This window comes from Grammomys surdaster, unplaced genomic scaffold, assembly GCF_004785775.1.
Source record: "Grammomys surdaster isolate TR1022 unplaced genomic scaffold, NIH_TR_1.0 1166, whole genome shotgun sequence".
NCBI lineage: Eukaryota > Metazoa > Chordata > Mammalia > Rodentia > Muridae > Grammomys > Grammomys surdaster.
Genome location: NW_021605585.1, coordinates 530444 through 555443, shown reverse-complemented (window position 1 = coordinate 555443; position 25000 = coordinate 530444). Strand labels below are relative to the sequence as shown.

Below are 25000 nucleotides of genomic sequence, written 5' to 3'. Positions count from 1 at the left end.
CTGACTTAAGGGTTTAGAATAGTTATTTGGCTGAGTCTCATATAGAAATCAAGATAAAACAATCAATAAAAATATATCTCTTTCCTGAATTTCCTATGTAATATTACATACTTTGCACATAAACATAAAATGAAAGCAAAGTTGTCATATCTTACTTCAATTTAATTTACATGTCACACATCTGTTCAACTACACGCAAGCTCGCATAAGCAGTTTATTACATGAACACCAAGCAAAAGCACAAATGACGGCATAAATAAGTGCCCACCCCATTCCCGACACACTGAAAACATCATCTGGTATTGCGTGCTGCATTTGTTAGAAGTTATTCCCAGGTGTTGAACCTTCCCCACACGGCCTTAGCACATGACTGTAGCTTCGGCTGAACCAGATGCCAAATGGGAGACATTTTCCAGTTCAGAGAAATCAACATGCTGGAATGATACAGAACCCTGCAGCCAAGGGACATCCACTAGGCTCTCAATTCCCTCCCTGCTGGGCCGGTGCCTCCCAAGCCTAACTGCACACTCTACACAGCCCTCACATTTGCCTCCCTTGTGCTCTCCAAAAGAATTATTCGACACTGACAGATTATCTTCCACTTAAAACTAGATTATGAAACTCTGCTCTAGGGACTGGATTAATTCTGCAAAAGACACATTTATCAATGGAGCATATGCCAACAATTTCCAAAAATAATATTTTAAGGATGCTTATAATAACATGGAGAGTCAGAAAATGTAGAGAGAGCAACAGGTGTGATGGGTTGGGCCTGGGAAGTGAACCAGGATGTACTCACTCGGGACAGATTCAGGAACCAATCGAGTTGATAGCAGGTAAGACTCTGGCCACTGGGATTGGGAGAACAAGAAAGACTTTCTACTCTCAAAGATGTAGACAAGCAAAGATATGTAACCTTTGAGAAAATGTCTGAATTGCTAAGATTATTGCAGATACAACTTCCCACCATAAAATGTAAAATCACACTGAAGGAAAGAACTGTTGGGGGTTATGGAGACTCCTACAGGGACACTTGACAAGAAGACCTCTCTGAGGAGCTAACACATGGCTGAAAGGTCAGTCACAAGCCTAGGGAGGAGGGGACTGGGGCACAGGCATTCAGAGCACTGAGGAGTCTCTGGGGGAGCTTGTGGTGTTTGAGGAGCTTGGAAAAGCTGTGTTTTCCTGGAGGAAAATAATCTAAAGTTAGAACTACTCAAATACAAAAGGACAAAAGAGAAGATGTAGATAGGTCTTGTAAGTTAACTTATCTTAGATTTTTTTTTCTATAGATGACAAAGTCCAACATAAACCTCACAAATCAGGAGCCTCCTGGAATGGGCCTTAAAAACATTATCTCTTTGAAAAGTCTTACTAAGCATGGGGGCTTCGATTTCACTTGCTTGGGATGAAATGACCAAGTGGGAAAAAAACTCATGAAGACCATGGTGTTATTTTTAAAAAGAGGTAAAAGTTTTCATGTGGGTCATAGATATAAAGTAGATTTTTCTATCTCATCGGAGAAACTTCATCGTACCCGGTATAACACGGAGAGTTCTTCTGGATTCCTAGATTGAGGCAGAGTCTCCCCTGAGTTCCCAGCAGTGCTGTAGAGGCAGGAGGATGAAGAGATTGCACACTAGCACCTCTCCTTATTCCTTTTCACAGTGTTCTCTCTTAAAAATCACAATAAGTATGCCAGTTTCAAAAAGACTTCCGGTAATAAAAATTGTTTCCAAATACCTACATATTTTTTCTTAGTGGTAGGTTACTATCATATCAATAACCAGTACATTGATAAAGAACACAGGCAAACCAAAAAAAAAAAAAACCAAACCTCAAAACCAGAAACAATAAAAGCCCCACAAATAAAAAATGTAAACATAATCTCGACATGTTTACATTAAGTTTGGCTACAGAAACAGCATCTGCTAGAGCTAGGTCATTTTGAAAATCATGGCCTCTTAGGCTAATTGTACTGTGGTATGTCACTTTAAATAAAGCGGGTTATTGGAACTGAAACAACATATTGTCTGTTGGAGTCTAACAGAAAGAAAATCTATAGCAAGTCTCAAAGCAATCAAAAAAAGAAGTTCTGGGTGACATAAGGACCCTGCCTCCCATCTTTCCCCTGCGTGACCTCTCAGCCTTAAAGACTTCTAGTACGGGGCAGAGGGATAGCTTCACAGGTGTGGTGAATGTGTGCAGATAGCATTTCAAGAACAGAACCAGCTGTCTGTGACAGCTGTGCTGGGATGTCTGTCAGATCCTGCCCTCACATTACAGAAGACGTGAGCTAGGGCACGTCTGTGACTCAGTCCTCTGCCCTTGCCAAAGTAGTAGTTCTCCAGATAGCAAACCACAGGAAAGGAAAAACAGAGAGCCAAGAGAGAGACTAGGAAAAGAAACTGCACACACAGAACCCCGTTGGTCACTGAATGGTGATATGTGCTAAGGGGTAAAAGGCATACACACCTAACATTTCAAAAGACACATGGTTATTTTCAGTCACACTAATTATGTCCCCTGCATGGTGCGTACAGATAATTAAAACCAGATGTTTATGATGTGGCTCAACCACTACCCTGTGTCCCCTCACATCCCCCTCAGCTTTCCTGTACCACTTTCAAGAAACTGGCTGTTTGCCTAAATGTAAAGGAGGGCTAGATGAAAGAAGAAAATAGTTATAGGCTGCAGCGTTCCTCTCCGACTGACGAGTGACTGCTGATGTGTGGTGACTACAGCTGGCTTTAAAGACCTCTCTGAGGGAGAGTTAAAAATCGCAGGGTTTTGGAGGCAGTTAAGATTCTTAAAGGATTATTTATTCAATGTGCTATCAATTTATAATTTTTTCAGGAAATTCTTTCAAAACTGTCAGCTACACATAAATAAACCTCGATACCCACTATTACACACGTGTGTGCCTGAGTGTGCCTATAACAATGCTCTCCCAACATACGGAGAGAAGTGTTTCTTGGAACCCAATTGATCTGGCCTGCTTCCTATGGCTGCCTTCTCCAGTGTGTGTGCTGAAGCTTGCTTGTTCCACAATACGAGAAACACTTCTGGAATTTAAACAAAGGTGGGAAATGCAGGCTCACATAATATCAAACAAGTTTCTTCTCAAAGTCTCCAACATGCTGGTATACACTGTGAATATTCTAGATACTATATAACATCTCTTAAAGTTAGCTGACTCAAAGTCTTGCAAATTACCTTAAGAGAGGAAGGTTCTTCAGATAGCAAACACTGATCCACATTAACCCATGGTGTCTGGGCACCCTCTGTTTAAATTTTTCCTGTGTGAAGAAAAAAAAAAACACTTCCTAGACTACATTGCCATACGATAGATCTAAATAAAAATGTGGTTTTTTCCTCACGCAGAATCCTGACCTACCATATCCTTCCAAACTTTGTACTTTTAGGAGAACAGAACCAAGAGTGATTTACTTCATTTTTATTGTCGTAGCTTTTCAGATACCTGAGAGCAACTCTCATCCCCACAAACTTCCCATGTAGCTCTTAACCAGATGTGTCAAACCAACAGCTGCACACTTGTTCACCACTGTCGTCTTTCAAATGTGTCGCTAGAAGTTGAACTCATATCCATAGATGCAGCTTCAGACCTTATTCATTTGTTTGTTCCTTGAGAACATGACATGGCTTCAATTTTAAGTAGATCATTAAAACTTGATCTCTAATTCTTGAACTAATTCTGAGTTCTAACTGTATCTAATTCTTTATAGTTGTTGGTCCCTATGCCTGCTTGCACAGATTGTTTAAGACTCTTGCATAAACATGAACCCATTGTATTTTACTGGAATTCCTTCACCTCAGAGGTAGAGGATAGTCTACCTCTGGATCAATTGTTCTATCTTTTCTTAGATGCTTCTTCGTAGAAAACTATCTCAGTTTCATGAAGATTTCATAACTCGGGAAATGTGGGAAGGTTCCTTATTCAGACCTCCTCCAGCCGGACATGACATCATGATTTGACAGTAGGTTAGTCTTCCAACCCACACCGTATCAGTCAGAAACATTCTTCTAGACTGATAGTGAATATGAAAATATAATGGAAGACATCAAGTTCTTTCTGTAATTAAATACTAAAATGACCTGCAAGTTGAGATACCCTATGTCTCCTCTGTAAGGACATTAATAGTGCAGTGATGTCACTTTGCATTGTGAATTTGGAATGGCAGTGAAGTAGGTACAGGCTAGGCTCTGAAGAGAACACACTATCCACGGCAAGAAAGTGACTTTACATCACAGGAGGGTCTGGAGGTCACTGAGGGGAAAATCACGGTCATGCTCAGGGGAACCTGGACTTGTTTGGCTTTGTTTCCCCTCTTATAAAATGTGTGAGTCGTAGGGAAATGACCTAGCTTGCTTATGTCATGGAAATGATTCAATGGTCATTTTTTAACCTGTGCCCAACTGGTGTGTTTTAACATGGAATGGATGAGTGGATCAGTTAAACTCTCTGCAGCACAGAACTCCTGTTAAAAAGCAAATACACAGGAATTCTGCACATTTAGTGGTTGTTCTGGAAGGAACTTATTTAAAGAAGAAATGACCTTTAAAACTGTGGCTCAGTTCACTTCCTTTTAATTTTTTTTTAAAGAAACAATAGTCCCTACCATTTGGCAATTCTAAATGTCTCAACTAATTTTCAAAATCCCCAACAATTTAATTAGAACACAGAAGAGAACAGAAACCTGCAGAGCTTGTCATTTTAAGAACAAATATTACTTTCAAATTGCTTTTCCTCCCTCAGCTCTGACCTGCCAGATTTCAGCCCACAGTGAATTCTTGCAGTTGAGCTGATCTGGCAGAAAGAGTACACATGCTCAGGGAAGCCCTTCGCTGTGGGCATGAAGGACAGGACAGGAAGACATAGGACAGCTTCCCTGAATGGAAGAAGAACATTCCAGGGTACTGATTCACACATGGTTCTAGTCTCTTCAAGAGGCACCAGACCTTGGAAAGACAATAAAAAAAACATGAAGTAGGACATGGTTCTTGAACGTGCAGAGTGTCATCCCAGGTAACAGACAGCTTGAAAATTAAACATGGAACAGGGAAAAATGGTAAATAACTCAGGCTTCAGGGAAGTGGAGCACCACAACAGCAGCCCAAGTGTTGCTGATTTCCTCACAGTCTTGTTCTCCATGATGTGGTGACACTGTTTCCAATCCATGGAAACGCAAACTGAAGATAGAAAACTCACTAACGTATCTAAGAGTATCTAAGAGAGTAAGTGCGCACACATCTGGATGCAGGTTCATATGCACATTTAAGTGGCTCTACTGTTCACTATATAAGTGATGACCAGTGAGCTGTTGATGTTAAAAACAGAACTTGGGGACTTCTGACATATGCGTTCACCCACAAAAGCAAACCACAATCAAGATGATGAGTGTATCCATTAGGCTACAGGTTCATTTTAGTCTGGTTCTCATTCATCTTTCTCTCCCATGTTCTTCACCCGGAGGCAATCATTGATCATTAATTTCAAATTTAGTAATTCCAATTTAATTTAGCAATTCCCATGGCATGCACTTTTTGTCTGTCTAACTTTTTAGCTCACCAAAAGAATTGTTGGCGATTCAATCATGTTACAGGGCGTTAGTTTATCCCCTTTTCTTGCTGAGTATTACTCTATTATCTAACACAGAGGTTTTTTATTTTTAACTTTATGCCTGTTCATAAATGTGTTTCAAGTTTAAACACTTCCTTAAAAAAAACACTAAAACATAAGACTCCTCATTTGTATAGTAATACTGAATCATTTTTTCATGTACTTATTTGTAGTCTATCATCTTTCCTCAGATGTCTATTCAAACATTTTAATCTGTGAGTTCTAGCACTGAACTGTAAGAAATTCTTATGTTTTCTGGATATATGCTTTTCCACAAGTTTGTATGTTTCCAGTATTTTCTCCTAGTCTGTGCCTACTTATTTTTATATACATCTTTTACAGAGAAACCATTTTAGACAGGCTGCATTTTCTTGACATTCCCTGCCCTGCTTTAGAAAAATTAACAATTTGTTTAGATTGTCCTGTTTTCTTGGAACAAGTCTGTAAATTTTAGCTCCTAAATGTAAGCCTAAACACATTTGAGTTTTTATGTGATATGGAGTCACTACTTTCCTTTGCATGTGTCTATCTAATGTTTTCATGGTCATTTGTGGAAACAATCATTCCTTGTTTCACTGATTGGGAATCAACAGACATGCATGGGATTGTGTGTGGATGCTCTTCTCATGTCCGTAACCACTGAACTGCACGGTTTTCCATGGCCACTGCTGAAAGGATAACCATTGTCTAATCAGAACTGCACACCTCCACAAGCATATCGTAGTTCTTTTAGGCCTAACTTGTTCCCAATAAAACACTTTAAGCAATGAAATAATTTAGCTTATATAATTATACTGGTCATAGTCTTAGGTACACTGAATAGCCTACAGGTAGGCTGCTTCACCACTGGAGATCTGGTGAAGGACTATCCCCTGTCATATTTCCCTGACAACTCATTTCGGAGGAACACTTAATCTTGTCTTATCTTTGGAATGGATGGTGCCTTATTTGTTCTGTCTGAGCACGGTATTTTGGCTTGTGGTTCAACTCCTTGGATGGGGAATCCCACTTATCATCTAAATACCCATCCTCCATCACCAACCTCTGACTGGACCTTGAAGAGGCTGGTCCCATATCCTCTTGCTACTCAAGACACCCAGTGATCCAAGAGAGTCTTAACTTAAAGCTTTCTCACGTGTGGCTTCTACTACTCTGAATCCAGTTTTTCTAAATCCCTATGGAATCCACATGTATGGCTTCCTAAGTCCGGAGACACTCAAGCACTAACCCAATATTCCCAGTCTATCCAGTACTGCAGATAGAAACAATGAGAACTATGCTTAGAAGAAGCCCTTATCCACACTGCTATATGTCACCTTAGCAACCTCTTCTCTGTTTTAAGAATCTCTGGATTTTCTATGTCCTTCTGAAAATATCAGCATAAAAATAAACACACATTATGTAAAAATTATTTTGCAATAAGAGGAAAATCTGCTACTGTGCTATTAGGCCTGCTCAGGCCATTACTCATCCCTCATTGAAGTGGATGCACGCTTATTTGTTCCCTAGGGAGAGACCCTGTCCATCATGAAACTCACCCACCTTCCCCAGCAGACCCAGTGCTGTTTAGCCCTGACCTCTGTGCTTATGAATGAACTTTAATGATGCATTTCAGGGTTTCAAATAACAATGCCATAAGCTGGCCTATGATCAATAGCCTCTTTATTCGTTCATGTTTGTTTTGGTTTGCAAACTTCTACAAATTTCCCAAACTGAGTTTTATATGCCAGAGTCTTAAACTGGGATCATATTATATTTACTTTAGGATAGGCTGTATGAAAAGAGCAATCCACACTCGTACATTCTTTTGTGTAAATCACGGGCGCAATCACAAACCATTTCAGTTCTGTGCAAGAACACTTTGATGATAAACAAAACACAAATGAAATCCTGGGAAATAAATGTTTGCCAAATGCAGAACACTATTTTCCCCTTTCTCTGGCTTTACTGAATACCAGCAAGCCCCATACTCGAGGTATAAGTTGTCTAATGATTACATCTCCAGAAAGAACAGCTCTAATTGAGGCTCCAAAGATGATCATATACTTTCCAAGGAAGTCAGAGATTATTGTGTGGGTGCTTAGGATACACATGATCAAAATAGGGTCCAATTTTATTGGCCCTTCTGATTTCTATTTTTAATGGCTAGTGGGAGTCTTTAAAAACAATTGGAGGGGAATTCATCTCTACAAAGAATACCCACCTTTTGCATACTTCATAACTGGGTTTTATTTGTGCGCTGACCTCAGTTAGAGGCTGAAGATCTATCTTCTCAATAGATATGTTGAAGCTCTTTGCCGACATAGCTATATTGAGAGAGGTGGCCTTTAGGAAAGAAAGTGTGTTCAAAATGAGATCATGAACAGAGGGCTCTGACGGGATTAATACTGTAAGAGGGCACATCAGAGATTCCTTCTCACTGTGCCTCTATCTCAGAGAGGAAGAGACCATTTGCAAGCCAAGAAGATTCTCCTTATCAGAAACCACAGTACATGGAGCCCAGCCTTGAACTTCTGGTTCTTGAATGTAAGAAAATGAATGGAGGCCGTTGAAAAAGAGACAATCCCTATGATTTTGGCTATGGCAGCAGGAGTGGCTTGGCAGGGGCTCTTTCCTTCACATGGACTGACGGCAGTGAGAGAAGCTGCCCCTCGCTTTGGATCAACACTGCATTCTCCTGGACTCAACAGAAGGGGAATAGAGTTGACTAAGCATCCTATGGATAAAAATGAACTTTTAAACTGAATCTAAGAAAGTGAATTAGGGAAGGTGTTAATATTCTTTATTGACTTCAGAATGTAATATTGAATGTCTCTCTGAAAACCCTTATCTAGCAGAGACAGATGCTTAAGAAGTCATGAGAAGTAATCAGGTTAACTATCCATCTTCAAGAGTCCTAACTATACTGACGCTTCTAGTACAGACTGAAACTGTTTAGACCTTTCCCGGCAACAGTTCCCTGGGATGCCCTGGACCTGCCAGCAAAGTCTGAGTTATAAATGCACACTCAGCTGCTCAGGCCTCCCCATTTCCTCTGCCTGGGGAATGTCCTCAAATCTGGCTTGGCCCAGACTCTAGTCTGTCTTAGGAAGGACATGCTTCCCCTGTCCTCAACTGTTCAAACAGACCCTCCCCTTCACCACAGACTACAAACACGTTTTTGGAAAATGTGACTTCATCCCAGGGTAAGTTAGGTTCATTTATAGCAATGAAGACCCAGGAGCTGCCGCCAGCCCTGCAGACGTGGAAGGAGAAGTGGGAAACCTGAGAATAAGGACTGGATATAAAGTGGGTGTCTGTACCACCTACAAATTAATTTTGAAAAAATTGTATGTATTAATTTCAGATTTCTGCTTATCTTTGACAAGAGTCATCAAAGACACCAGTAGGGCACTGGCTATCAGTCCTGTTCTAAAACTCCATCCCAGAGCTACTGGAGGTGATCTGCAGGCACATCAAAGCTGAAATTCACAGGTTTTCTTTAAGAGTGAGGTCATAAGATGTTGAGTCATAAACATATCTGAGCCCACTGATTCTGAACCCTACTCAGACCTAGGATGACCTTCTCTCCATCTCAGCCCTCTCCCCCTGCCTCCCTGCTGCTTAGGGATGTTTTACTCTCTCATTCCCAGGAAAGAAGCACTGGTCCTCTAACATCCCCACGCCTGACTACTGTGATGATAAAGTGGTCCATGCCACATGCACTGGAGCTCTCAGCATACTCTTGAGCACAGGGAACGCAGAGGTGTCAGGTCTTCGTTTTCGACAGTTTGAGATTCACCTACATTTCAGAGAAAGAGAAAATATTGGAGTCTGGAAACACTTTCAAACTACTTTCTGAGCATGAGAAAGATGGGGTGAGAATCACCCCTAGACATTCCTTTCTCATCTTACTCCCTCTCAGGTATTCAAACTGGGGTAGCCATAAAGTAGAAAATAATTTTGAGTCTAGCAGAGGAAGGTGGCATTATTAGAGAATAGAAACAGCTGAGACACATAACAAGGAGACAGATGGTCTTCACCCTTCCTCCCCATATGTACAAAAAGAAAAGAATGTAGAAGAGAAAGTCTGACAGTTCCCAGAATCACCATGCATCCACACTTGAGTTAACTCTGAAGAGGACATATTGTTCTAGGTGGTCCTTCAAAGGGCCGCCAACAAAATGCCTTGAAAAGTTTGTTCCCTGCTGGTCTATCGGCTTGTTGGAGAAGTCTTTCTTCACAAAGGCAGCAATGAGGGTTGATGATCCTCAGACTGACCACTCAACAGTGCCCGTTGCACTTTTTCTTGGTCATGCTTCTAACCTCACCATGAAGACAATGGGTTCTGATGACCTCACTGCCCACCAAGGAACTAAAATGTCAGCAAGATGGAAGAGAGCCACGCTCTTTTGGAGATGAAAACAAAGGTCAAAGTTCTGAGATGGAATGGGGAGGACAGAGTCCTAGGAATGCTAACAGCAACTTGGCAGCAGAGAGAGAGAGCAAGCAAGGCGGAGGGGAGTGGAAAGGGCTCAGTGTGCATGTCAACTTAAAGGAGTAAAAGAGGAGTAATTGTCTTGACAGATTCAACAGCATGCCTGGAGGCAGAGGGGAGCAGGGCCCCCAGCTTTGCTGAGGCAGACAGTAAGTTATAGCATGTACATAAACAGTCAGCACAACCCAGCCTTCCCTTGGGCTACTGCTGTTGTTTTAACCCTGTGCAAAGGGTCATGGTGTTCTCGCTCTGATAATAAAAGGATGCTGGGAAAGGACGAGAGAAGTCAAAAAACCAAAGGAAATTCTCTAAACAAAGGCCAGATTTAGTTCAGGGAGAAAACAACCAATTCTTGCCAACGAGTCTTTACAGTGATACTGTGGCTTCCTTCCTCCTCCCCCGTCCTCTTGCTTAATGGATGGGGAGCCACTGCTAACAACGGACAGCTGCATGGATATTCTGCTTTCACATTCACTTTTCTGGATGCTTTTCTGCTGTGTAGAACTCACCTTATACAAAGACTGAGACTTGGGAAGATAATCAGGTCTGACAGGCAGCAGATACTTTATAGCAAATGACAAAACTGCATTGGGTTCTACCCCATTTCTGTAGTCCTATTTTGCTAACTAGTGGTGTATTGTCATAGCTGTCTTCGATCTGTCCTCAGTATTGATTATGAGTCCTTGAGCCTCACTACGACATCCACACTTTTACTTAGGATGTGTGCAGTACGCATTTGACTAAGGCAGCTGTCTTTGGCTGTATTAGGTAGCATCAAAAGTAGGTAGCTGCTTTCTGACAGTAGGGTAGGACACTGAATGGTCATTGGCTTCAGATACAATTCCTTTATGACATCTCCAGCCACAGTGTTACAGTGATGGAAACAGGGGCCAAGGAGATGAAAGCACAATGACTTGCTGGAAAGAGAACTGGAAAGAATGACACTTTTCAACATATCATCCCACGCTTTGCTGCTCTCAGGGATCTCCACTATCAGTCTCCTCCACTCTGTCTACTGCCCTCCATTGCAACAGTGCTCACCGATTTTCACTGAGGTCAGAGTCTGTATTCTGGGATCATACTCAGGTGGGAAAGAAGAACAAAATGTCAGCTAAGAGATGACAGTCAAGGAATTCTGGGCCGTTCTGTGGTACCAGGCCAACACCCTAACCATGGTGACATCTACTTTTTGTTCCCAAATTGTGTGAGGCTGCAAGGATTCTATTTGTAATCTGAGATTTGGTAAGGCCCAGGGTACCATCCAGATGCTATGTAAGTTATATTGGGGAACCTTAAATGTATGATTCATGTATAGGGGGAAATAATGATAAGAAAACTCAGAGGAATTTTAGATTCCTTGGATACTAAGACTGTGTATTTTTTTTTCTGAAGCAGTGATTTTATCTAAGCTGCTTAAACTTCAAAATTTTGAACATCTTTGCTTACGGCTAATCTAATATCTGAGAAACACCTGGGTTTTGTAACCAAAATCTGGAACTGTTGGACAGAAGCCAACTTTGTAACTACCACATTTCTTGAAACACAAAGCTTTGAGGTTCTTCCGCCTCCTGGAGTGAAGGGAACCATGGCTGCAGACAAACAGCATCTTCCACTGTTGTGAAGGGTCAGGCAACCCCAGGTCTCTATTTGAAAAGGAGGCTTAAGATTTATAAGGCTTGAGTCTTGCCACTCCTTCAGCGGCCAATGTTGCCAAGTTTCTGAAAGTCAGACACGAACCTGGAACTGTTTAAGTCCACAGTACTAATTTTGTGGGAATTAGAGGAACCATGAAGGCCAAATCTGAATTGAGGGATATTTCCTGGCTAATTCTCAGCGAGACAGAGACACATTTCTCTCCGAGTTGTTCTAACTTCCAATGCTCTTATGGCTGTCAGTGTTCAGTCAAGTCCTAGCTCCTTTGCTGGTGTACTGTATTTTAGGCACGGTGACCTAATTTTGGCCTCTACGTTCTGCTTCCTTGGAGGAGCTATACCCCCTGGAGATGAAGAAAAGATTTCACATCATACTACAGTGAAATGCTATTTTTGTTCCATCAATGGGGGAGCATGCTCATAAAAACTTCAGACAGAGAAGAGAAGGGTTGTAAAACACAGTCATACTGACACACTACAGTCGTCAGATAGCAAGCAGTGGGGAGGGCAGGGATGACTGAATTATGTGTTCTCCTCTGACCTCCCTTGTAGATCGCTAGCAACCCACTTCATCCTTAGAGAGATGCTCTTAAGTATCCCAAGGCTCCTGTTCCTAAAAACAAGACGCACACAAAACAAACCTGAGCTATACTTAAATACAAATGTAAAAATGTCTTCTCGTGCCATCTCCTCTTTTTATTCTTCCATGATGTCCTGGGACTCTCACTGCCATTTTATTTTCTCCAGGTATCAGGATAGCATTTACATATGTGTTGTTACACAGTTCTCCATGAACTAGTCTGAATGTGGGAGAACAGCCATCCGTATGGATATACAGTCCAGTTAATGATGAAGTCTGATCATATGGGCACATTTGGTCTAGTATAACCTTATTCTGTGTTCTTCAAGTGAATCCCTCATAGAAAGCTAGAAGGAGGGATGGTGTCGAAAGAAAGGTTAAGAATTACATAGAGCAGCAGCAGGATGCTAGGGATGGAATCAAACACATATTCAGACATAGAAATAGGTCATGTGTCTTGTGTTTACAAATGCCTCCTACTGTACTTTCCAAAAGCCTAAGCAACATTAAACTGGGAGCTTTTAATTCCAGGGACTGTCTCTGTAGCTCAGTGAGTTTATTTCTGTATTGTTCTACCAACCAATGTTTTTATTCCCCTTTCCACTTGCCATGAGTCCCCAGGTTAAGATATCAGGTCCTGTTGGACATACTTACTTTAATTATTAGGCACACAGGTGCCCATTACCATGCGCACCTCTCTTGAGACATCTTTAGTAGCCCCTTAATGCCTCCAAAAGAAGGATACTGCAAAGGACTGGAAAGACTATGTCAGGACCCAACCACGCCTGGATTCTCCTGATACATTACTAGCTGACCTTGAGAAAATCTCTCTCTTCAGGCGTTCTTTCTCTCCTAGTGGAATGAGAAACACAACTGTTTTCGAAAAGTCCATGAAGAAAGTATCTGATGTGCCTGGCATATATTAGGGACTCAACAAATGAGAACTGCATTGTCTTCCTCCCCAAAGACTTCTGATATGCTCGTTTACTGTGTGCATCTCAGTCTGCATGCCACCAATAGAACTATATATACTCTTTCTTTGAAACATTAATCCCAGTTGCCATAATATCCTTCATCCTCACTCTAGCTCATCTTATAATGCCTCCTATATTCACGTGGTACCCTTCAAAATGAGATTAAAACACTATCACTGCTCTCAAACCCTCCCTACTTCCCCCAGCCTTCACCTTCCTCTCTGCATCTTCCCTTGTGGCTGTTTTCTTGTTCTGATTCTACACTTCTCCCAGCCTTCACCATCCTTTCTGTGTCCCTTGTACCTGTTTTCTTATTCTGATTCTACGTCTAGAGGATTTAACCCATGAAGCAAATGCCATTGATTTCATTATTGGAAAAATGCCTTACATATAATATTCCCATTTAATAAATTTAAATTGAATGAATGGTAATGGCACATTTCTCATGATTTAGCTCTACTGGGAAAGGCAAGTTGTTGCTTATGCATCCTCATGCTCCACACTGAATGTAGAATTTTCACGCATATAAATTGCAGCTTAGGAGGGGTCTAATGAGTACAAGTTGATTATTGCTAACAGCACTATTTTAGGTGTTAGCACTGAGTCATCCTTTTATAAGAAACACAGTCCTGTGTAGCAAGGACCAGGTGGTCTTGAAGTTCATAACCATCCTGGATATAGACAGATGCCAAAGCTCTCAAAGACACATCTCACTTCCCATGGTGGAAACTCAGCTTTGTAGCTTATTTGCTATGTGTTCTCTGACATTAGCTTAATCTCTCTGTCTATTTTTACCATCTGCAAAATAGGGCTGGTAATACTGTGTTGCTTCTGTGTGGGTTGCTTCTTTTCTTCCATGAACATAACAAATCGTATCTGCAGATCTCATTTCAATAACCACCAGGCAGTTAAGAAAGTGAAACCCCAATGAACATAATAATTCCCACTCATGGGAAGATAGACTAAAGTAATAAACAGAGCCTTGTATAAGCCCCCATGGACTGTGACCTGTCTATTTCATTCAAGCTGTCGTTGTGAAGAACTTTACTCACTAAAAATGGGTGAAATTGGGTCAGAGACAAGGATCCATCATTGAGCGTAGTTGTTGCTCTTGAAGAGGACCAGGGTTTGTTTTCCAACATCCACACAATGTCCCAGAATCATCAATAACTCCAGAGGATGCAGTAATGTTCTCCAACCCCATGGGTACTGCATGCACATAATATAAACATACAAACAGGCAAAACAATAATACATATAAGATACAACAAATAAATCTTTTTAAAAATCAGGCCATGCTTTTCATGAGCTAGAACATTTGAACTTGAACTATGTCCTCCTCCAACTAGCTGCTAAGGTGTTTTCATTTTACTATTTATTTTAGTTTTAATAATAAATGCAAGTGTGTGTGTGTGTTCATGTGTGTATGTGCATATGAATTTAGTTGTCCTGTAGAGGACAGGAAAAGGGGCTGGATCCCCTGGATCTGGACTTAAACGTAGTTCTGAGCATCCTGTCATGGGTCCTGGGAATCAAACTAGTATCCTCTGAAGAGCAGCGCATGTTCTTGACCACTGAGTCATCTCTCCTTGTCCTTCCTGAGATGCTTTGCTATCAAGTTAGACATTTTTCCATTACAATTTGAATTATAATCTATGAAAAATCTGCCCATGGTGGAATGTAGCTACTAATAAAGCTCATGCAGCCTCTATCTGTAGTAAGTAGTTTGGAGGTAGCATGAACTATAGATGGCTTGCAGATAGCATGGGCTGTAGTGGGCGGTAGATGGTTAGAACATAAACAGGCAAGCTGACATGAAGAGACAGAATTAATCATTTCCGTGTCTGGGCAGAGCATTCTATTTCCCAGAATGCCAAAAGCAGAAGTGAGTGCTCAGGGAAGTTTGCTAGCCCGTGTCTGGATAAAGCATTTGGCCATTGCATTTGGGACAGGATTAATGGTCCTCATTGAATAGGACAACCACAGCAGACACTTTCTGCTCCTAAAGTTGTTTTTCTAAAGTCACTTCTGCAGTTGCTTCCAGGCTCCTGTTTTATGTTTTTGTAAGATTGAAATGTTCTCTTTGAATGTTAAGCTCACTAGTAAGCATGTGTTTCTCATATGATTCAACAGTCTTCCTAAAACCTTACAGCTCTGATGTTCTGTGATACATACATGTGCCCATATCCCCTCCACCCATTCTAAGCATTGTTGGAATGAGAACTAACTTTATTCTCGGATTGAAGCCTGAAAGGACTATTATAGACCCTTTGACCTGGTTTTTGGATCTTAAGCTGTCTCTTTTCCCAGGATCTGCAGCATAAGGACTAGGAGTGGGGAAGGAGAAGCCTAAGCGGGTATCTAATTTCTTCTTTTCAGCAAGAGAAGAATTCAAGGAATTCTATGAGCCCATGGAAGTGTTTACATTTAACTACATAATGACAGGCTTAAAATTAAATAGACCTCAGATTAAAATCAAGACAAAACAGTTTGAACTATATAGTCTTAATAACAAAATTCTAGGATATACTTAGGTAACTTTGTTCTGATTCCATGTGTTGAATTTGTCAGCAGATAAGGCTTTGTAGGAGGAGCAAAGCTGACAGCTGCTACTTAAGTACCATTAAGCCATGAATATTCAAAAGAGTGGACTTGGCTGATTGAAACAGGCCATACTTCATGACTTGATACAGAGACAATGAGCATCTCATATGAGCATCTCATATGAGCATCTCATATGCATCTCAGGATTTGAATCTACACATGTGTATTCCCGAACCTAGTTTTACTAAGACTGGGAGGTGTTCCAGGTATACTTAAGGTTATAGAAACAAGTCATCCCAGGTTTTGTAAATTAATAAATTCATAAGGCAAAAATGTTTTCATCCAGAAAGGTAAATCTGCCCATGGCTTAGCATGGTACTTTAAGCATGCTACTACCAGAAGATGTAAGTGGAGAGGCACCAGTCACAGAAATAAGATAAGTCTTTCTTGTTCTGTGTCATCAAATCTTCAGATACAGAATAAAATCAAAATACAGAGCAGATTATTCATCTCAGCAAGGCATTATCTTTCATCCTTCACTGCTCCTCAGCTCACTTTGCAAATCTCCCAACCTATACAAGGCAACATGGAAGCCAAAGCCACGGATTTTTGTATGACAAGGCTTACAACTTTGAATAGTCACCTACTATGATTGGTGAAATGTCACTTGATAATCTACATAGCAGCATTTTCTTCTTTAGCAACACTATTCTTATTTCCTACATGTGTATAATTTTTAATCCAATATACCTTATCAAAAGCATAGTTAGAATTTGCATCAATGTTCAAACACAAAAAAAGAGTGAAAGAGAAAGAGGGGGAGGAAAACAAAAAGACATTTGGATCTATAATGATCAATCTTTCTCCCCCCCACACACACCCACCACCACCACCATCACAGTATGCACAGTACTATACTGAAACCATGTAAAAACACTTATTAAGGTGAATATTTTATTAGGTGGCATCTTCAAGAGGCCCAGCAAAATTCTATTTTCTAACATAATTATCCAAATCAGCATCCTGTATAATGTGGAGGACAGTGATTTAACTAATATGTAATTAATTAATATGGTATTGAGAAATGTCACTAGCTTCCATGTGTGTGGTTTCCCTTCTAAGAAAGACATCATTAAGATTTGTATTTTAATAAAAATCAATTGCCATATTCAATATGAGGTCGAATTGGCTTACTTAACATCACCAGTTTAAGGGATTATAATCTAGGGGTGCACAGACCTGAAAATCTTCCTCAGCTAAAGAAAATATAACCCATCTTTTTGATATGACATGTTAAACTCCTTCTATAAATGGACCTCCTCATCACTATCCAGCCAAACCGAAATTCCCTGCAGCATTTATAGCATATTAATTCAATTAATTCACCTCTGCCTCTTGATTTTTTTCATCCCTGGGTGTTACAACCCTGCCAATCACTTCAAGAAAAGAGATTCTCAAGCTGACCAATCTAAGGAGAAATAGAGTCAACAAAAGAAAGATATGAGCGTTTTACATGAAAAGAAACTTAACAAGAACAGAGTAACTGATTCCCAAGAAAAGGAGGGGTCCCATGATGCAATATCTGAGGAGAAAAATGTTACTGCAAGTACAAAATTTTTGTAGCAGACAGTAGACCTCTGGCTCTAGTGGGGTTAGATAATCAGGGGATAGAATAAGTGACATTTCAGTGTAGTGGTAAAGAAGAGAATAAAATTAGTATGAGTTGTGGGAAAAACTGGTGAGAAGGGGGGAAACATCAAACGCAGACAAGTATTTTAAGATGGAAGAATACAGCAGTGAGATGAGATATGATTTCTTGTAATAAGATGGGTGATAGGGGCACACTTTTACACTGATCAACATTCAATAGTGGCTATAGAGAGGCTACTAATGCCCTGGAAGAAAAAAAAATAATTTTAAGTACTGGGCTTGGGATTCAGGTCAGCTGCAACATTGTTTGCTTAACATGAGTAAGGCCCTTAGCCTAATTCATGGTACCACACACTCACAAAGTCAATATCATTCCTTAAAAGATCATTACTACCATTACATGTGTTATGAGTCTATAAGAGAAAGGCTAGGGCCAGAGATCAGTCAAAGCTTTTGAAACCCCATTGAGCTCATAGAGAGACCCATGAGGTCCTGACATGGCCCTAGCTGTTCCCTCTATAAGAGTCCAAAAACTTTTCAATCATCCCGCCTCCCTTCTCTGTCTTTACGGTGACCTCCAGAAGAATCTCCCTGTAGAGTGGATTGGGGCCACAGTCAGGAATCAAGCAGACTGGAGCTTTTAAGTCCTGGAATTTTTACTATTTGTGTATGTGAAGCCATTTTCTTACTTTATACTTTCTTACAACTACCGATCCTTAAAGAATTCTCTGCCTAAGAAAAACACTCTGTCTGCTGAAGTGGGAGTTTTCATTACTTCAAACCTGCCTCAAATTCCAGCCTCTCACTACAGCTCCAATCTTCATGCTCACCTGCTGCCTCTCTCCCTCATCTCACGTTAAAAGTCGAAAATGTCCATCTCTGTACTGACCAGAACAGAATGTCGTAATCATATTACACATAGAATGCAAAAAGGATATTAAGCGATTTTAAAGCAGAATAAAATAAACCTAGAACAAAAATTTCTTCATGGAGAAGTTTTAGTAAGAAAATGTTGGCTCTACTTCTGGATTTTAAAGTATTTTCCCAGTAGCTTCCGTAAGATCCATCAAATCTGCAGGTCCAGATTTCCCCAGTAACTACCAGCATGCCCTGCAATGACACATTTCCCCCTGACAGTGAAGTAGAACCACAGCACCTACCCCAGCTGCCTGCTAAGACTCAAATGTTCACTGGCTTTATATGCTGAGCACCTCAGAACACTTACATTAGCACTGAAGTCCCTCATAAGTCACAGTAGGCAGGCATTCGAATGCCAGTCCCTAAAAGGAATGTGTCACTTGGAATAAACACTGACTTAATCTTCAGCGGCTCAGTGTGTTATTTTGTGGCAGTTGAACCCACTTTCAGCTCTAGAGACAAAGGTAACATTAATCAACAGACATTGGTTGGTAGTCAGCGTGAACTTGAATTAAGGATTAAAAATACGATAATTGTATATGTTTCATATTATCAAAACGAGAATCTTAGAAGTATCGTTGAATTGTTTTACTACCATCTGCTTCCATGCTTCACGGATTTTTCTAGTAACTTGCATTTGAAATTAAGAAGAACATATTGTAAATGGTGTAAATGAGGAGGCATGACTTGATACTAGACGAGAGAGAGAGAGAGAGAGAGAGAGAGAGAGAGAGAGAGAGAGTAATATTCATTAAATGATCATTCCTAGCACCACATGTAGAGAAAGAGAGTATTGTTTCTAGTATTCTAGTATGTAGAATTTCTTTCCCATTAGTTCTAGGTAAATCTGCTAACCATATGTCTGCCTTGGATTATAAACAATTCAAAGACCAGAAATGAACCAGGGAGTTCTGTATATGTTTGGCCCTAACATAAATCTCACACATCAATAAAGGATGTCAGTAGTGTGCCTAGATAGACAGATACTGTGGGCGGTGAGTCTTAAGTGCATTTGAGGAATACTTGGTAAAATACATATTAAGACTAATTAATGTAAATATAAGTTTTAATATTTCCATTTCTTAAAATGTAATCCAGAAAGTTGACAGTGATTCAAGAAATCTGGTGGGCCAAATTTCTAAAGGAAATTTAGCAACAGGCATATGATATACTGTAAATTAGACATACTATTTGATTCAGCAATTCTGCTTCTAGGGGCCAACTTTATGGAAATAATATGATTCATATTTAAATGCAATAAGGATACCAAGGATATTTATGAGAATGTAAACCACAAATAACTAATGTGTTAAATAAATGTCAACTATACACCTGGCAACTACACTACATCTATTTAATGATTTAAAAGTATGTTTTTGTTAATAAAAGTTACAAAATCCATAAATAATGTGGGGCAAAGTATATTTAAACACAGATGCACATACAGCCCGAGGGAATGGGAACAGAGCAAGATGGTATTAGTGGACAGACGTTGATGAACATTCGCTTCTTAGATTCTTATCTCCACTTTACTCTTTGTATTTTGCAAGTTATTAGTATTTATTATTTCAGAAAAAATCCATAATTTTCACTATTATATAAGTCTCCATGTTATAATTACCATGTCTTACATTCTTTACTATCATACTTAGATCACTTTGAAAATAGCAAAATAAAAACCATAAGATCCAGACAGAAACAATATCAGCAGTAGCTTGTGACCAGGCAGGTAGAAATATTTAGCATCAGTGGCTGGAGAAATAGATCAATCATGAGAGGTGCCTACTCTGAAGTGTGAGGCCATGTTTCCTAGCACCCATATAAAAACTGGGCACACTGATGCCTGAGTGAAACCATAACACTGAACGGTAGAGATAGGCAGATCACTAACTAGCCAGCCAGCAACCAGTGAGCCCCAAGTTCAGCTAGAGACTCTCATAAAACGAGATGGAAAGTAAATGAGAGAGGGGCCCAGTGTCAGGGTCTGGTTTCCTCATGCATAGGGACAAATGTACATATGAACACCTATCATACACTCACAAAAATATCCTCAAAATAAAGTATTAGAATTGGGCCTTGATGAATGTATACAGCTTTTGGAAGTTTGGGAAGAATGAGAGGTGATCATGAACAGTCTTCATTAAATGAATGAAGATTTTGTGTAACTTTCCATATCTGTATTACACTACAATTAAACAGATTTAAAATAACCCTAGTCTGTGACCCTAGTTCACTTATTATAGGCTTGGTGGGAGCAGGAAGGAAACCAGAAGGTCCTTTACTTCAGCATCCCTCCATATTTCCACAGTGCACAGATAAGTGCTACCACTCAGTGGCGTGCTGTTGCTCAGAGGCCATTCAACCATCATGTGACACTGACAAAGCCCTTCTCATAGCTAACCTTCTATAGCCTGCTTCCTTTGAACAGGGACACTAGTCTGCCTACTCTGCAAAGACATGCTCAAGTCCAGATGGCAAAAGGAACACTCATAAGCCGAGACAGAGGACCCTGTTGTTAGGTCAGGCGGCTGTGGCTACCACAGCATCTCTCTGAGGTGTGACTGAGAGATGATGACAGCATGTGCCTTGGGACTGTCCTGTGGGTAAGTGGCATAGGGAATTCCAAGACTCAGCTCACAAGTGGAATCTCATCTTCAAAGCCAGAAGTGTGGAAATGCCCAGTTGATGTGTCCTGGAGGAAGGGTGCCAAGCACAACCAAAGATGTTTGCTCTTTTTGTACTAAAGCCATACCTCAAAGAAGCTACAAGTAAATAACTTGGTGAATTATGTCTGCATCTGCATGAACTTTGCCAGAAGTTCCTAAGCGATAAAGGGGACTTACAAAGAATGCTTTTGATGAGAGACCACTCCATTTGAGAAAAGTCCAATTACAGAAGCAGAACATGTAATTAGATGAAAAAGCACCACACGGGTAGGGGACAGGACACTTTAAATGGAAGTCAGAATACTGGTTTTTACTCTTGAGACTCCATGGAACAGCTACGTGATTGTAAGTCACTCAATGTAGTGCCAATTTGGATTCTTAATTAGGAAAATGTAATTAGATCACTGAATCTTATGAACTCATTCATTAAAGCACTGTGAATTGAAGTGAAAAACACTACAGCTCTGTTTATAAGCACACTCTGAAAGCATCATTGTAAATAGAGAATCTACTTTTTGAACTACAGACTACAAGAAATGACAGACCAAGGCAAGACCAAGGGAGAGATTAAAGTACATGGACAAATGAACGGTTTAGAGGCTGCTTAGCCAGTTTCTACTCGGATTTTCAACTCTTCATTTCATAACTCTGGTATCAATCCTGCATATACCTTTGATACATTATGAAACAAAGTTCAATTGGAAATATTCTAAAGTGCTAATGGAAAGAGAGAATTTGTACTCAGATCCTTGGAGAAGTGGGTTTCTTCTGTTTCGTGTCACCTTTAAAATATCTATTTTATTTTTGACGATATGTCTGTAAGGAGAGGTGTGTGGACAAAAATGAGACATTTTGGAGGCCAGGAGTTTCAAATCCCCCTGAGAATGGGGGCTGCAGGTGGTTGTTAGCAACCCAATGAAAGTGCTAAGAATCAAACTCCATTCCTCTCTAAGAACTATATATGCTCCTAACTGCTGGGCATCTCTCCATCCACTGCAGTCATATTCTGAAGCCTCTTTGCTTCTGCCTCTGCAGAGTGAAATCAGCGCTTACTCTGCATTAGAGCCCTGATGTCCTTTTCTTCCTGCAGAAACCTGTCCTCCATCTCACTCCACCCCACCACACCCCATCACACCCTACCACACACCACCACACCCCACTCCACTCCATTCCTACCTGCTGGACATAGTAAAGAATGTGGCATTGGTGCTGAGGTTAATCAGAGGCCTTGTTCTCAAGAAACTTATAGCCTAGTGGTAAAGCCAAGGGTATAGCAAATGGCTGTCAGACAAACCCCAAAGAATAAATTTGCAAGATCTTTCTTAAGTGTGCAGACAGAGAATTGTATGGGACTTGTGAGGAGGGAAAACTTTCTTTCTATATTATAAGGGTCAACAAAAGCTTCCTGGAAGATAGGCTACTTAGAAGACCATTGGAAAATATCTAGAATTTGGATGTGTGGATGTACAGATGTGTCAACATTAAAGGAAAGAAAACCAAAGAAAGAAATAAAATAGAGAGACAATTGTTGGTATGTACGATACTAGAATGGAATAGTGGGAGATCAGGGCTAGAAAGATCTAGAAAGATGCTGAGAGGTATAGGCAAGAGCCATTAGATTCTGCTTATGTAAGAATTATTACAGAATTATGGAGGGGTTCCATCAAACATTAGCATAATTCACATTTCTTCCACACGTGCATCAGTTATCTTTCTGGGACAATCCTTCAGAGAAATCTGGAACTAGCTTTCTGTATCTTGTGCTGCTCACAAGAGTACAGTCCCTCTCTTTGCAGGCTATGGGGTATGAACTAATTTGTGCTTTGCCTCACCTCTTCAGTTCATATCTCTTGGACAATGTTGCTCACTCCTGGGTTCAACCTTCAAAGTCAGCAATGGTGCCTTCCAAGCCCTTTTAGGTAAGCCAATATCTAACAGAGAGAGACATGCTGAAACAATTAAAAATGGCTATCTTTACTTGAGGAATATCCGAGGCTTTGACAGGGGCACACTCTAAGTATAGAGAGCCAAGTGTTCCCTCCTTTCTGGAATTTTGACAAGAAAGAACATATGGTTTGTCATAAACTATCAGAAGTCAGAACATTCCCTAATATTTTCTCCTGGCTTTAGAGAGTGGAATGCTAGGCAAATCTTCAACACAGGAAGTGGCTAGCCTAATCACACGAGCATGCGACAGCTATCAGTGGAGCTCCAGCAAAGATAAGTTAGTATAGTAGTGGCGTAATGCTTCTGGGAGTAACTAACAAATATTTGATTTAAGGCCCACTCCATGAGGTGGAACCCATAACCAACATCTACAGTAAACCCCACACTAGTGTTTTGATAAAGAAATATAGCAATAAAATGACCCCCTAAGGATAGTCTGCTATACTCAGATCAGTGCCTTGCTCAGCCATCATCAGAGAAGCATCCTCCTACAGAAGATGAGAACAAATACTGAGACCCACAGCCAGACAATATGCAGAATAAGATGAAGAATCTCTTATAAATATCACCTGCCAATAAAAATGCTGATAGCCAATGAGGTGAGGCAGGACGAAGGAGGTGGGACACTGGTAGGGAGAGAGGGGATTCTTGAAAAGAGCAAGAGATGAATGATGAGAAAGGAGAAAGATTAAGAGAGACTGACTGAGGCAACACACATAAACCAGTAGGTAAAGGAACTTGGAGAGATGGTGAGAGAGATGTTGAGGAAAGAGAAGGAAGAAGCGGGCCGTGACTGGAGGAGAGGTAACTAGCCACATGGTAGACATAGAGTGGTTTAAATGGATCAAATAAGTTAATGGCTAGTCATGGAATGAAAAAGTACACGTATTTCCGGTATATATTATGTGTTCTTATAAGATTCCTATATGTACAAATGCATTTCTCTCTGCATCTATATGCATTTCTTGTGTTTTCTTTCCTTTTCTTCTTGTTTGGTTTTATTCTATATCTGATTTGTTTGTTTTTGTTTTATTTTATTTTTATTATTCTTTAGATATCTGTTTTCTAGGGCGAGGAAGGAAAGGTGTGGATCCGATGAGAAGAGAGGTTAAAGGAAATGGGAGGAACTGGGGGAAAGGGAAACCATCACCAGAATTTATTGTTTGAAAAGAATCTATTTTCAATAAAAGAAAACAAATGATTAACAAGAGGAAAAACTTTCCACAAGATTAACAGAAAAAGATATGTCTGAAGATGAATTTATGTTCGAAGGATGCAGAGAGCATAGAGCCCAGCACACTGGATTACCTTGTAAAGTCTTAACTTTTAACTCTTAAATATTGGTTCATTTGATGAGTTTCTATCTCCTCAAAGACACCAAGCATGTTAAATCTACCTTGCTTACTATGCTGAGGAAAGGATTTCCATTCCGAACAGAAACATCAAAGCACTATTGTCTAGCTCAGGGTATCCCTAAAAATGTTCTACAGATCCTACATGAAGTGTGGGTTCTTCAGTTAGGAGTTAGTTAAATAAAGAGAAAGACTTAAAAGTAAGTGGAAAAGCAATCTTTTCTACTGGCATCTGTGTTTGGTCCTGACTCAGCCTCAATAGCATGTGTGGTTTCGTGGTTCATGTCAGAGATTCCACTCCAGTGCCCTCCATTCAGCATGGTCTCATCCCAGAGCCAAGAGCAGTCCTCATCTCCTAACAACATTGACCATTTTCTCTGCCTGTCATAGGCAGCAACGGCTCCTTTTCAGGCATATCCTTTTCTCATCCTCAGGCCAGACATACCCAAACCTGCCACACTATCAAGGGTGTCTAAGGTCTAAAGTCTGGATTCCAAGCTGGAAACCCAATTGGAATTATGTTTTCTTTCTTTTCCCTCCTGGTGTTCCCTTCCCACCCTGTCTCTCTCCTCCCCTCCCCTCCCCTCCCCTCCCCTCCC

The 25000-nt window shown here is 40.4% G+C and overlaps 1 protein-coding gene across 1 annotated transcript in view; it reads right to left on the bottom strand.

The window, feature by feature from the left end:
* Window positions 1–25000, bottom strand: part of P3h2 (prolyl 3-hydroxylase 2) — a 141130-nt gene that overhangs the window by 78795 nt on the left and 37335 nt on the right. The window lies entirely within an intron of this gene.